This window comes from Hyla sarda, chromosome 4, assembly GCF_029499605.1.
Source record: "Hyla sarda isolate aHylSar1 chromosome 4, aHylSar1.hap1, whole genome shotgun sequence".
Taxonomy (NCBI): domain Eukaryota; kingdom Metazoa; phylum Chordata; class Amphibia; order Anura; family Hylidae; genus Hyla; species Hyla sarda.
In genome coordinates this window covers 276,494,120-276,509,077 of record NC_079192.1, presented here as the reverse complement: position 1 = coordinate 276,509,077, position 14,958 = coordinate 276,494,120, and the positions used below count along the sequence as shown (strand labels likewise).

The 14,958-nt window shown below is 45.4% G+C and overlaps 1 protein-coding gene across 3 annotated transcripts in view; it reads right to left on the bottom strand.

Moving 5' to 3' along the window:
- The window catches only part of SOCS2 (suppressor of cytokine signaling 2), a 165,987-nt gene that overhangs the window by 90,579 nt on the left and 60,450 nt on the right, over window positions 1-14,958 (bottom strand). The window contains exon 1 of one of the 3 annotated variants that reach the window (XM_056574331.1): window positions 7,757-7,787. The exons of 1 other annotated variant lie outside the window; for it this stretch is intronic. The gene's annotated coding sequence lies outside the window, so the exon portion shown is untranslated. Of the gene's footprint in view, window positions 1-7,356; window positions 7,396-7,756; window positions 7,788-14,958 lie in introns of those variants that run through there. One more of the 3 variants, XM_056574330.1, reaches the window with a different exon arrangement.

Here is a 14,958-nt window from a genome sequence, read left to right as displayed (position 1 = left end):
GGATCTCTCTTCCTGAGTCCTCTGCAACCTACCCCTCTGCCTCCCGCCGAGGAGGCTATGCAAGTGGACCGGTGAATTAGGTGTGAATTCCTCCTCTCCACGCCTGACTATTCCAGTGCGGATTTCTCCATCTGCTAACTCCTCCTTCTCTGCGGTGGCCTTCCTGGACACTGGTTCTGCAGGAAACTTTATTGAAGCCTCATTCATCAACAGATTTAATATTCCAGTTACCCGTCTCTTCAAACCCTTCTTCATCTCATCTGTAAACGGAGAGAATCTTGACTGCACCGTGCGTTACCGCACAGAACCCTTACTCATGTCTGTTGGAGTACTCCACCAAGAAAAAATGAATTCTTTGTTTTGCCAAATTGTACCTCGGACATTCTGCTTGGCTGGCCCTGGCTCCAGCGACATACTTCTACCCTCGACTGGACCACTGGGGACATTAAGTCCTGGGGCGCTTCCTGCCACAAACATTGCCTTAAATCTGTACCAATCAGCCAAGTCCCCGTCGCTACTCCACTGCCTGGTCTTCCCAAGGCCTACCAGGACTTTGCTGACGTCTTTAGATCCTGGTCTCCCCAAGCGGAAGAAGCTTTTACTCGCCTTAAGGCCGCCTTCGCCTCCGCCCCAGTCTTGATTAGGCCCGATCCTCTGAAACCATTCTTCCTTGAGGTAGACGCCTCTTTGGTAGGAGCCGGGGCGGTTCTTCTTCAAAAAACCGCTAAAGGAAAAAACTTCACTTGCGTTTTTTTCTCTAAAACTTTTTCTCCTCCTGAAAGGAACTACGGTATTGGTGACCGTGAATTGCTGGCCATTAAGTTTGCACTAGAGGAGTGGTGACATCTCCTGGAAGGATCCCTTCACCCTATCACCATCTACACTGACCACAAAAATCTGTCCTATCTACAGTCCGCCCAGCGCTTAAATCCTCGCCAGGCAAGGTGGTCGTTGTTTTTTGCCCGCTTCAATTTCCAGATCCATTTTCGTCCTGCAGACAAGAATGTCAGGGCGAATGCCCTATCACGTTCCACCGATGCCACGGAAGCTGAAGCCTCTCCCCAAAACATCATCCCTCCTGAGTGACTGATCTCTGCTGCTCCTGCTTCTCTGGTGCCAGTTCCTCCAGGAATAACTTATGTCCCTCCACGTCTTCGCTTCCGGACTCTCAAATGGGGTCATTCCTCCCACTTGGCGGGTCACGCTGGAATCAAGAAATCCATTCAGTTGATTGCCAGACATTATTGGTGGCCTGTCTTTGAAAAAGATTTGACTGAGTTCGTACGGTCCTTTACTGTCTGTGCACGTGACAAGACTCCTCACCAGAGGCCTGCAGGGCTTCTCCTTCCTCTGCCGGTGCTCAAACAGCCTTGGTCACACATAGCGATGGACTTCGTCACTGACCTTCCTGTATCCCATGGCAACACTGTCATTTGGGTGGTCGTTGATCGATTCTCCAAAATGGCTTATTTTGTCCCGCTTCCTGGTCTCCCTTCTGCGCCACAGTTGGCGAAGCAATTCTTTTTGCACATTTTTCGTCTCCACGGACTGCCTACTCATATCGTCTCTGATAGAGGCGTTCAATTCATCTCAAAATTCTGGAGAGCACTCTGCACCCAATTGAAGATTAAATTGAATTTTTCCTCCGCCTACCACCCACAGTTCAATGGACAAGTGGAGAGAGTGAACCAGATCCTTGGTGACTACCTGTGACATTTTGTCTCCTCCCGCCAAGACGATTGGGTCAACCTGTTACCCAGAATTATCGTACAATTTCAAAAAATCTGAGTCATCCGCCAAGTCTCCATTCTTTGTGGTGTACGGCTGTCACCCGCTTCCCCCCCTCCCCATTCTGACTTCATCTGGAGTTCCTGCCGTAGATGAATTGACCCGGGACTTTTCTTCGATTTGGAAAGAGACTCAAAAGTCGCTCTCACTGGCCTCTTCTCGAATGAAGAAATATGCTGATAAGAAGAGAAGAACTCCTCCTGTCTTTGCCCCTGGTGACCAAGTTTGGCTCTCTGCCAAATATATTCGGTTTCGTGTCCCTAGCTACAAGCTGGATCCAAGTTACCTCGGGCCATTTAGAGTCAAAAGTCAAATCAACTCTGTCTCCTACAAGCTCCATCTTCCTCTTTCTCTTCGCATTCCTACTCCTTTCATGTTTCCCTTCTCAAACCTCTCATTCTTAAAAGCTTTTCCCCCAAGGTCACCATTCCTGCTCCTGTCTCTGGCTCCTCTGACGTCTTCTCGATAAAAGAAATCCTCGCCTCCAAGGTTGTCAGAAGTAAAAAAAAAATGTCTTGTTGACTGGGAGAATTGTGGCCCCGAAGAGAGGTCTTGGGAGCCAGAGGACAATATTCTTGACAAGGAGCTCATCCATAGGTTCCTGGGCTTCAAAAAGAGGGGGAGACCTAAGGGGGGGGGGGGGTACTGTAACGGCAGCACTCCGGTCTCTGTCTCTGACCGCGAGCGCTGCTGTGTTCGTGCCGGCGGGGATGCGATCCGCGCAGCGGGTCAGGCCCGCTCGCGGATCGCGCCCCGTTCTACTCACCCTCCTCCTCCGGTGTCTGTCTCATCCCGGCGCGCGCGGCCCCGCTCCCTAGGGCACGCGCGCCGTCTTTATAAGATTTAAAGGGCCAGCGCATCGCTAATTGGTGCCTGGTCCAATCAGTTCAATCACCTCCCTACACTATATAAACCCACTTCCCCTTCTTGTCCCTGCCGGATCTTGTTGCCTTGTGCCCTGAGAAAGCATTATAGTGTGTTCCCTAGCCTGTGTACCCAGACCTTCTGCTGTTGCCCCTGACTACGAACCTCGCTGCCTGCCCTAACCTTCTGCTATGTCTGACCTCGCCTCTGTCTAGTCCTTGTGTACCGCGCCAGTCTCAGTTGCCAGAGAGGTCGAGTCGCTACTGGGGAACATGACCTGGTAGTTACCGCCACAGCAAGTCCATCCTGCTTTGCGGCGGGCTCTGGTGAACACCAGTAACTGCTTAGAACCGATTCCCCAGTACGACCCACGTCATCGCCTCTGTGGCACAGAGGATCCACCTCCAGTGTCCTCACCAGCCGCTAATCCGGACCATGACAGTATGCAAAATGTCATGGACCCCAGCAGGGACATGGCTTCCCTCAAGGTAATAGTTTTCTTTTGCATTACCTATTTTATCTTCTGAATAGAGGATACTTTTTCCACTGGAAGAAAGGTCTTCTGTACCTCTGAATTCAGGATCATGTCTAGAAATCTCTTGGTTCTTGAGGGAGAGAGATCCGACTTCTGGAAGTTTATTATCCAGCCTAAGTCTTGCAGGCATGACACTGTCCACTGGACATGAAGAGAGAGAAGGTGATAAGAATTGGCATTAATCAGTAGATCGTCTAGGTAGGGAATGATGGTGATCCCCTCTAGTCTCAGGGAGGAATTGGTAATGAAAGACTTTTTTGTCTATTAGGACTGCAAAACAAAGATATTTCTGATGAGGCTCAAAGATAGGAAGATGGAAATAAGCATCTTTCAAGTTGATAGTTGCCATGCATCTTTCTGGATTAGTGGGATGGCAGACATCAACGTTTCCATTTGAACCTTTTCTATGTAATGCATTTGTTTAATACCTTATAATGGTCCTGAAGGAAGCATTGGGCTTCGGAACTAGGAACAAGTTGAAATGATGTCCTAGGTCTCGTTCTTGCTGAGGAACCTAAATGATAGCACCAAGGGCCAAGGGATAACAGATCTTTTATACCTGAGCAGAGCCTTAAATTTGCATCTTTTGATCCTAGAGGGAAGGCAAACTTGATTCTGCAGCCAAACTCCAGAGAGTTCAGAATAAACAGATTTTTTCAAATGTTCGCCCCCTGGCAAGTCTTCCCCCCACCTGAAGACCGTCATTAAGCAAAAATTCCCTGCTCTTGCCTCCCTTTGGGTAACTCCATCTACCCGATTTCCCCTTTCCTTTATACTGCTTGTTCTTGGAAAAGGAACGAAAATAAATTTTTTGTTTGGTAGATTTTTCCTCAGGCAGGACCTTTTTCCTGTCAGCAGCTTGTTCCAGGATTTTATCTAAAACTGGGCAAAACACAGTGTTACCCTGGAAAGGAATACCGCAAAGTTTGCTCTTTAAGGTAGAATCCCCCTGTCAGTTTTTAAGCCATAAGGCTCGTCTGACTGAGTTGGATAAAACCGCCGATCTAGAAGCCATTCCAGGGGTGTGGAAAAAAAAAACTACTTGTCCAAGGGACTAAAGCGGAACACAATCTACTTGTCCCTCAAGAAAATCCACTTGTCCTGGTAGATAAAATAATTTCAACCAAAATAGTCCACCCCACTAGACCACCAGGGATGGTTATAAGATCCCTTTAGACACTGCTGTCAACTTAGACAGTGGTGATCTAATGGTTTAATAGCGGCCACGGTGATCACAGCATGTCAGGCTATTAGCGGCGGGAGAGCTGTAGCTAGCTCCTTTTACACCCGAGGCAAGCCCCCCCCCCATCTGACCCCTATAACTCAAATTTTTCCATATACAGGGATGTATGAGGGTAATCTTATGTGCCGTGATCTGTAGTTTTTATCGGAACCATTTACTATCGGAACCTTTATTAGGAAAGGTGCTTATTCACGTATATACGCACTTCTTAAAATATTTTAATCACAATTTTTCAGTATTAATAGGGACTTATACATGGAGTATTTTGATTGGAAATCACTGAACAACGCCGTGTTACTGGGGGGGGGGTTCTGCTTCTCCAGTTAGTGTGGTGCATTTTATTTACTCTAATTTATGTGTCATTACGTTGCATTTAGTTACTAGATAACTACAACACCCAGCATGCCCTGATGCAGTCTATGGTTCTGTGGTTGTTGCAGAATGTTGCACTGTATAGTAGTACAGTTAAGGTTATTGTGTAACATGCTGGGAGTTGTAGTTTTGGTTCATGTCAGCTGCAGAGCCATAGGCTGTGTCAAGGAATACTGGGAATTGCAGTTAGTAACTACAACACCCAGCATGCCCTGATGCAGCCTATGGCTCTGCAGCTGACCCGAACCTAAACTACAACTCCCAGCATGTTGCACTTTATAGTTCTACAGTTTACGTTATGGTGCAACATGCTGGAAGTTGTAGTTTTGGTTCGGGCGTGTTTGCGTGCATCTGTGGGGCTCTTGGTCGGCAGGCGAGTATGAAGGGGCGGGATTCTGGTGGTGCAATTTAGTGCGGGTGGCCAGAAGCCACTAAAAATAAATAAAAAAAATTAGATATGCACTTGTCAGTCCGCCCCTGTACAAAACATACATGCATACACATATCATACATACACATATACATACACCGGCCACTGACCCCTATATTATACATTACATACATACATAATACATAGAAACATCATACATACACCCGCCGCTGCCCACCCCCACATCATACATTACATACACACATCACACATACACCATTCACACATCATATATACACATCATATATACCCTCACACCATACATATGCACACATCATACATACACCTGCCGCTGCCCACCCCACATCATACATTACATACACACATCACACATACACCATACGCACATCATATATACACATCACACATACACAGACAACATACACACATCATATATGCACATGACACATACACCATACATATGCACACATCATACATACACCCGCCACTGATACACCTCCCCACATCATACATTACATACACACATCACACATACACCATACACACATCATATATACACATCACACATACACTCACACCATACATATGCACACATCATACATACACCTGCCGCGGCACACCCCACATCATACATTACATACACACATCACACATACAAAGACACCATACACACATCATATATACACATGACACATACACCATACATATGCACACATCATGCATACACCTGCCGCTGCCCACCCCACATCATACATTACATACACAAATCATACACACATCATATATACACATAACACATACACCATACATATGCAAACATCATACATACACCTGCCGCTGCCCACCCCACATCATATATAACATACACACATCATATATACACATGACACATACACATGCACACATCATACATACACCTGCCGCTGATACACCCCCCTAATCATACATTACATACATATACAACCACCCTTCCCGCCGCCTGCATGCTCGGCCTCCTCATCTGAGCCGGTGTGAGGTGAAATCCACAGCCCGTGCAGTAGAGTCTCCTTCACACACACATCCTCTCCCCTCCCCCTGCTCAGTATTTTCCCCCGTGAAAACTTGAAACCTCCCCGTGATAAGTGAGGTCCTGTGTAGACAGAGCAGGGGAGGGGAGGAGCTGTGTACAGGGAGGGGAGGAGCCGTGCACGTCCTCATTCTCCTCCTGTCTGCTTGTATTATGCAGAGCTGTGCTCTCCATCCTCCGGGAGGGAGATGAGGGGGCGTGGCTTAATTGTCTCCTGAAATCAGCTGGGGGCCGCCGCCCCTCCATACACCCTGAGCGCCGGTGTGAGGTGCAGACTTGCTTCGGCTCCTGCGCCTCACACCGGCATTAAAGAAAAATAAGGGGGAAGTCGGTCTGTCCCTGCTTGCCCGATACAGGGCTAAATCTATGAAAAATTCAACTGTCCGGCGCCTGGAACTACATGTCCCTGGCGTCGGGCGATAGGAATTCCACATCCCTGCATTCTTACCGACTTACTCGAGGCGTCAACTAAGAAAGCTGTAGCAAGTTTTAAAATAGGTACAGAGGACAACATATTTTCTGCAGAGGTCTTATTGACCAGATGCTTTTCTAATTCCTCCAACCAGATGAACAAGGATCTTGCTACTGTAGTAGTAGCAATATTAGGGTTGATCTGAGCAGAGTCCCACAATTTCCTTAATGATCCATCCATCTTCCGATCTAAAGGATCTTTTAGTTGAGAGCTATCTTCAAATGGTAAAGACGTCTTCTTAACCACTTTAGATACTTTTACATCAACTTTTGGAATTTTGTTCCATAATTTTGTCTCCTTCTCATTAAACGGAAATCTGGAACAGAATTCCTTGGAAAGTAACAGTTTTTTTTCTCAGGTTCTTTCCATTCCTCAAGAATAAGATCCTTAATAGTGTCGTGAACAGTGAAAACCTGTTGTTTTTTAGGTTCCAATCCTGAAACATAAGATCTTGGATAGAAGTAGATTCTGCAGTTTTAGGAATGTTCATAGCATTTCTGACAGCATTAAAGGGGTTCTCCGGCCCTAATACATCTTCTCCCCAATCCGAAGGATAGGGGATAAGATGTCTAATCTCTGGGATCCCGCCGCTGGGGACCCCCGCAATGTGTCATTCAGCACTCACCTTTGCAAGCTCTCTGCAGTGCTGGAGGCTCCGAGTGTGCAGCGTGATGACCACGGGGCCGGAGTATTGTGATGTCATGACTCCGCCCCTGTGTGACGTCATGCCCCACCCCCTCAATGCAAGTCAATCGGAGGGAGCATGATGCCCGGACTTCCGGTCTCCGGCCAATCCTGGAGGACGTACGCGCGTGCCGTGTCACATGCACGCACGCGCGCAACGTCCCCGCCAGCAAAATCCGGAAGCGACCAGGGCACCAGTGGCCGGCCAGCTGAATTAGGTCCCCTGCATAAACTCCCAGAGCAACGCAGGATACTGAGAGTGGGACCGGAGAGGCACCAGAAAAAACAGGCCGCGACACGGTACAGGATTATGGTGAGGGAGGCCACAGCAACCGACTCACCCCATCTGAGCTCCACCACCTACAGCCCGCAAAAATCACAGGTGCAGAACCTCTCTGCGCCCCAGTTCCCTAGGAACAGGAAACACTGAGGGGGTATGGAGGGGGGTGCCTTTTAACCTCTCTTGTGCTTCCTGTTCCTATGCAGATAGGGGGCAATAACATGTGGTGCTGTCGTGAGGGACGATCTGAAAAAAAAAAGAATGCAATTTTTACTGCAAATGATGTCTAAATTGATTGTTGATGGCAATCCACTCTCTCTATATTGTCCTCACTGTATGACCCTTATAGTAAGAAAGTATACAGGAAATATTTGGGAACATTTTTTTTTATATTATGCTAAACTCTGACCCATGGCAAGCCACATCATGACAAATAGCCCATAGTAAAAAAAAAAATAAAAAAGCCTCTGTCAAAGACAGAAATACATTTTAAAAATTGCCAACTATGAAGTCTGTCATAGCTGATACTCTATAGGTCAGTAAGGAAGTGGATCTATGTGTAGGTAGAGACCCACATTATCTACATTATGTCAGTTTAACATTGTTGATATATTATTTACAATTGGATATATTTTAAACTCGTTTTGGCAATAAGTTACGTTTTACTAATAAGTTGAATGGGAAAAAAGGATACTTGTGGTCACCTTATGGACCAAATGTATCCTCCATTCACTGGTCCCCTCCTCTTTTATTAAACATTGTTGAAACATAGGACGAAGTGGTTTTTTTTTGTGTAGAAACTACATCAGACATTGTGTAGATCCAGGTCTGTACCTTAACTTTCTATTTTGGACTGTGGGCCAAAAGCATGTAACCAAAGACAAACCCCCTCCAGAGTATTATTACTATACTAGCTGAGTACCTGGTGTTGCCCGGTTTTTCCTTCCTAATCCTTGTTGTGGAGGAAAATCAACAGAGGAAGCTTTTGACTTCATATCCCGTCCTCATATATTGTTGTCATATCCCAACCCCATATCCCGTCCTCATACCCTGACCTCCTATCCTGACCTCCTATCCTGTCCTACTATTTCGACCTCATATACCTTCCTCATATCCCGTTCTTCTATCTCGACCTCCTATCTTAACTTCCTATCTCGACCTCCTATCTCGACCTCCTATCCCGTCCTCCTATCCCGTCCTCCTATCTCAACCTCCTATCTCGACCTCCTATCCCGACCTCCTATCCTGACCTCCTATCCTGACCTCCTATCTCGACCTCCTATCCCGACCTCCTATCCCGTCCTCCTATCCTGTCCTCCTATCTCGACCTCCTATCTCAACCTCCCATCCCGACCTCCTCTCCTATTGTCATATCCCGTCCTCATATCCCGTCCTCCTATCCCGTCCTGGAAAATAGGGGTGAGTAAGGGTTAAATTACCTATCCTATGTTTGTTGTTGACATATAAGTAACATGTGTGCCAAGTTTCATGTTAATATATTTTTATCTGTTTGGACGTGGTTGTGGAACATACATACATACACACACACACACACACACGTTGAGTTTTATATATATAGATGTACCATATACGGGCAGCAGGGGGCTCTTTCTCTGAAGAGACTGTACACATGTGATTGATTGTTAGATGGGTGTGAGGAAGGTGCTTAGAAGAAAAATTTGCATAAGATCTGTATGTTAATAGGTCAAATGGCTGTCTATTAAAATGGTCTAGGAGTCCTAATGTTGACATATTTGCTGCTACCTGTATTTATTACCAGTACAGTTTATGTTTGTGAATGGAGATTTGTGTAGTCCTATACATAATTTGTTTCAATAATTGACAATGCAGCCTTCTTTGATTATATAATCTACTTGTAATGTCTAGTTGTGCCTGAGCTGTCTACATACATTGGCAAAGGCATATAAAAGCACCTAAACATTCATCAATTTCTCATGAATTCTTATGCCATTTATATTTCTAGGAAAAGACTGGCTCAGATTTATTCTTTTACTGAAGGATTTGGCCTCATTAAGCCGCTATCATTAGCAGCCCTGGAACAGAAGATTCTGTGAAGTCCATGCGGCATTAATCAGTTCTGGGAAGAAATTTAGAAGGGAAAAATCTCAGTGTGAAGCACCAAATAAAGCCAGATGACATTCACTATCAAGGAACCAAAAAAGCAAAATTACAACAAGGTTTCAGGGTCCATACTGAACAAATTTGTTTTTCCTATACTAGGAAGAAATGTCAAATGTCTAAGCTGATAGGAACTCATTTTTTTAGAAACTGTTTATTTGTTTAACAAACAAATCTATCTTCTTCTGAGAAAAATATACTGGTATTAGGTACAATCTACCTACTCAAAGGTCTCCTGCACACTGCATTAGCTATGCACATTTACCATATTTGTGTTCAGGCCCAATGACCGCGACAGAGGGCACGCCTTTAGTGGGCAAAAAGTCAATCTGGTAACGAAAATAAATGTTATAATCATGAAGCGATACCCCTACCCTAACACAAAACCCAAGATTTAACTCTAACTTAAGACAGAAGTGAAGTTACTGCGAACTGACTGGCCTAGAAATTGATGCCGAGAAGAGCTGTGATAGTCATGCCTACTCTGACCTAAAAACGGGCAGGCACTTAAACCGGGTCAGGTTGACATACTAGCTAATATCTTCCTATTTAGCCTAAGACATCAGGGCAAGAGTGAAAACACTATAAACCTGTCAGGACTAATGGAGCTCCCCATGTTTCTGCTATTAAGTGGCAAAATAGAACTGTTAACAAGATGAGACGCAACCACCACTACCCGACTGACCTTTGGTGGTAACAGCCTTGTGGCGCCATATTGCCTGTAGATTAAACAACATCCAAAAACACCTTACTTGAAGAATGAGCCATACCCCAACTGCCCACTTCCTGACTCCACTGGACTGGGGAGTGGCATCCCTTCATTGCCATCATGTCTGTAGACATGACAAGTCTTTGCAAACCGAACGTACCTGTAGACACTACAGCCCCATGCATGAGCCATCGTGCCCTCAGGCTGGTCCGGTCTTGCGTACCTTTGTGCCTATGATAGTGCCGACGTGGCAGACACTACTAGGTGAACGTCATCCGTGTGATGAATGATAGCTGTGGAGACATGTCAGTAACAACCCTGCGTGGTGTATCCCCAGCAGACGTGGCAGGCATAATGGGTAACCACCATGTATGTGTTGTGGTGTTAGTGCTCTGAAAAAATGTGTCAGTAACCAGAACCTGTGTGGTGCCTCCCCTTGCCAATGTTGTAGGCATGCAGAATAAACAACCACCTATATGTCGTAAAGTTATTCCTCTAAAGCTGTGTCAGTAACGGTAACCAGCATAAAGCCTCCCCCTCCCCCATAACGGGTAAACAACCACCTATGAGTCAAAATATTATTGCTCTGAAAACTTGTCAGTAACAATAACCTGTGTGGTGCCTCCCCCTGCAGACGTGGCAGGCATAACAGGTAAACAACTACCTATGTGTCGTAAAGATATTGCTCTGAAGACTTGTCAGTAACATAACCTGTGTGGTGCCTCCCCCTGCAGACATGGCAGGCGTAACGGGTGAACGACCACCTGTGAGTCTAAATGTTATTGCTCTGAAGACATGTCAGATAACAATAACCTGTGTGGTGCCTCCCCCTGCAGACATGGCAAGCATCACGGGTAAACAACCACCTATGTGTCGTAAAGTTATTGCTCTGAAAACGTGTCAGTAACAATAACCTGCGTGGGGCCTCCCCCTGCAGACGTGGCAGGCATACCGGGTAAAACAACCTCCTATGTGTCTTAATGTTATTGCTCTGAAGACATGTCAGTAACAATAACCTGTGTGGAGTCATGGACGTATGACTCATCAGAAGGCTGGTAACCTGTGTACAGTAAAATGCTGCATATGACTGCACAGTGTAAATGACGTACAAAACTATCAGTACTTACAGATATAGATATTGCGAATGTATGCCCGGGGAATGCTATGCAGTAATGTACCATATGAATACTATGCGCCTATAAAACTGTATATATGCTGTGAACGTAGTACTGTATAAAGCTAAGAGCATGTATACCAATAAGTACCGTATAAGCTATGCCCGTCTGTACTGTATACATACTGTAAGCGTGTGCCTAGTATAAAACTACGAGCGTATGTGCCGTATAGATGCAACAGGCATATGTACATTATAATTATGTGAATGTATGCAGAGCATAGATACCGATCACTTTGCGTAGAAATACTATGTGCGTATGCACAGCACAAATGCCACTAGCATCCGAACAGCTCAACACCATAGGCGCACAAATGCAGAATGCAACGAGCACACGTGCAGTATCAACGCCATGAACACATGAACACAAATGCCAAGAGCGCATGTGCAGCATGAATACTATGGACGTATGACCAATGAGAGCGTATGAACAGTGTAGTTACTGAGAACGTGTGAATAGTATAAAAGCTATGAACGGGAGAACAGTATGTCAAGAACGAATGAACAGTATAACTTCCATAAACGAAAGACAGTATACATGCTATGAGCATTTGGACAGTATAAATGCCATAATCGTGAGGACAGAAAACCACCATGTAGGAAACAGTATAATACTATAAGTGTATTAACTGTATAAATGCCATGATCGAATGAGCAGTATAAATGTCATGAGCGTATGATCAGTATAAATGCTATGGGCGTGTGAACAGTATTCGGTTTAAATGCCATGAGGGTATGCTCAGTATAAATGCCATGGGTGTGTGATCAGTATTCAGTATAAATGCCATGAGCGTATGAACGGTATAAATGCCACGAGCGTATGAGCATTATGAATGTCATGAGCGTATGATCAGTATAAATGCCATGGGCATGTGAACAGTATTCGGTATAAATGCCATGAGTGTATGCTCAGTTTAAATGCCATGGGCGTGTGATTAGTATTCAGTATAAATGCCATGAGCGTATGAACGGTATAAATGCCATAGGCGTGTGAACAAAAGAAAAGCCATGAGCGTGTGAACGATATAACTGCCATGAGCGCATGAACCGTTTAAAATGCCATGAGCAGTATGAATGCCATGAACAGTACAAAATACAATGCGCATGAACAGTATGAACTCCTTGAGCGTCTGAAACTGTATTAATACCAAGAAAGTATGAACCATGTGGATGCCATGCACGTAACACCGTATACAATGCCAAGAACATAAACAGCATGAAGCCATTAGAAAGTGGACAGTATAAAACCCTGTGAGCGTATGGGAGTATGAGTATCGTGAGGTTAACAGAATAAATGAGCTTGCCTAGTATAAAATGCCATGAGCGTATGGCCAGATAAATACTATGAACGAATGTACTATATAAAGCTGTGTAAACCGTAAAACATACCATGAGCGTACAAGCAGTGTGCCATGAGCGTATGAAATTAAACCATGAGCGTACGGACAGTATGCAGGTCATGACTGTACAATCAGTGAAGATGCCCTACCCGTGAAACAGTATAGCAGTTGTGTGTGTGACCAGTATAAATGCCAAGAGCGTAAGAATAGTATGGATCTAGTGACCATACAACCAATAAGTATTATAAGCATGTTGACCGTGTAAATGCCATTAGCGCATGCACATGAAGACATCTACAAAATAAAAAAGCTGTGATGGCATATGCGGAAATGAATGCTATGAAGGCATGTGCGGAAAATAATGCTCTGACGATGTTTACGGAAATGAATGCTATGACGATATGTACGGAAGTAAATTCTATGACAGTATGTATATGTACGTAAATAAATGCTATGACGGTATGTAAGGAAATTTATGCTATGTGCGGGAATAAATGAATGCTATGAAGGCATGTGTGGAAAATAATGTTCTGACGATGTTTACGGAAATGAATGCTATTAAAGCCTGTGCAGAAATTAATGCTATGAACGTATGTGCGGAAATAACTGCTTTTAAGATATGTACGGGAAACGTTATGAAGATATGAATAAATGCTATAAAGGTATGCCTCAGATTTTCACATCTGCAAAGAAAATCTGATGCGGATGAATGCGGAATCAGTGTAGGGTTAGACCCTGTAACAAACCCTCTGCTCTGAGATGTATCTAGCATAGACTTCAGTCTTCAGCCTCTAGACAGAATTATTCTTTACACTTCACTATATTCACGTGGACAATGCATGTTATCTTATTTATTAAAGACGAGTTATACTTTATAAATTATACCTAGCCCGTCTTGGCTGCAGTCATCTATAGGAAACGGAAACGAGCCCATGAGTCACGCAGTTCTGCTGGAACAGGCCCTGACGCTAACTTATCAGGTCCTGACCCTGCAGTCTGTTGCACCCAAAACAATAACCCTCAGGGCAAGCAGTGAACATTAAAAATGACGGCCATGTCCAGCTGTTGAGAAACTACAATATCCAGCATGCCCGGACAAGCATGGTGAGAGTAGCTGGATAGTCTTGAGCCCTGATACACAGCACATGATTATGGTGCCCCACCAGACTTACCACCACGGCCCCCAAGCTCCTCTGCTCCCCCCCTGGACCCAACACACAGTCACATGCTCCGTGTGACAACGGTGACACGCATCCCAGCATCTGGCACCGAGGCAGCTGACGGGCTGCGCCGGAAGCCAGGACCACGACACCCGGTGTAGGCACCACCACCGCTGGGCACCGGAGTGCCGAGGATTGGCAGGAAATTCAATACACCCGCCGTGGAACACAGGCGCCAAGTGGAAAACCTGTGCGTCCAGCAGGCAGACGCGTCCCCAATTGTAACCCAACAGCACCCTGCTGCATACCTGAATGCCGGAAACCGTCTCTTACCCCCTGGATGCCCTTATCCGCACATGGAGAAGCACCACTTCCTGCTTACGCAAACATCACGAACACCCCTCCAGTAGGAGGCAGGGGTGTTATATACCCCTGCTCCCACCCACAACTCCTGACGCCCCACATTCACGTGCAAGGGGGTTGAGATACTTCCGCACCTCTCACATATACAGCCTAAGCAGGCTTTAAACTTGCCAGGAAAACTCAGAAATTCAGTTTTGGTCTCACAACTTGGAATGAAAGCTACCCCTGAAGAAGTCAGAGAAGGCAAAACACCAAGGCTGTGAAAAATTGTTGGGTGTTCCTTAAAAGCCTTTGATCCTAATTGAGTTTTAAAACTCTTGCAAGTATAATAAAACCTGAATTTTACTAGAGAACCTGGCTGTACTGTGCTGTGTGCTT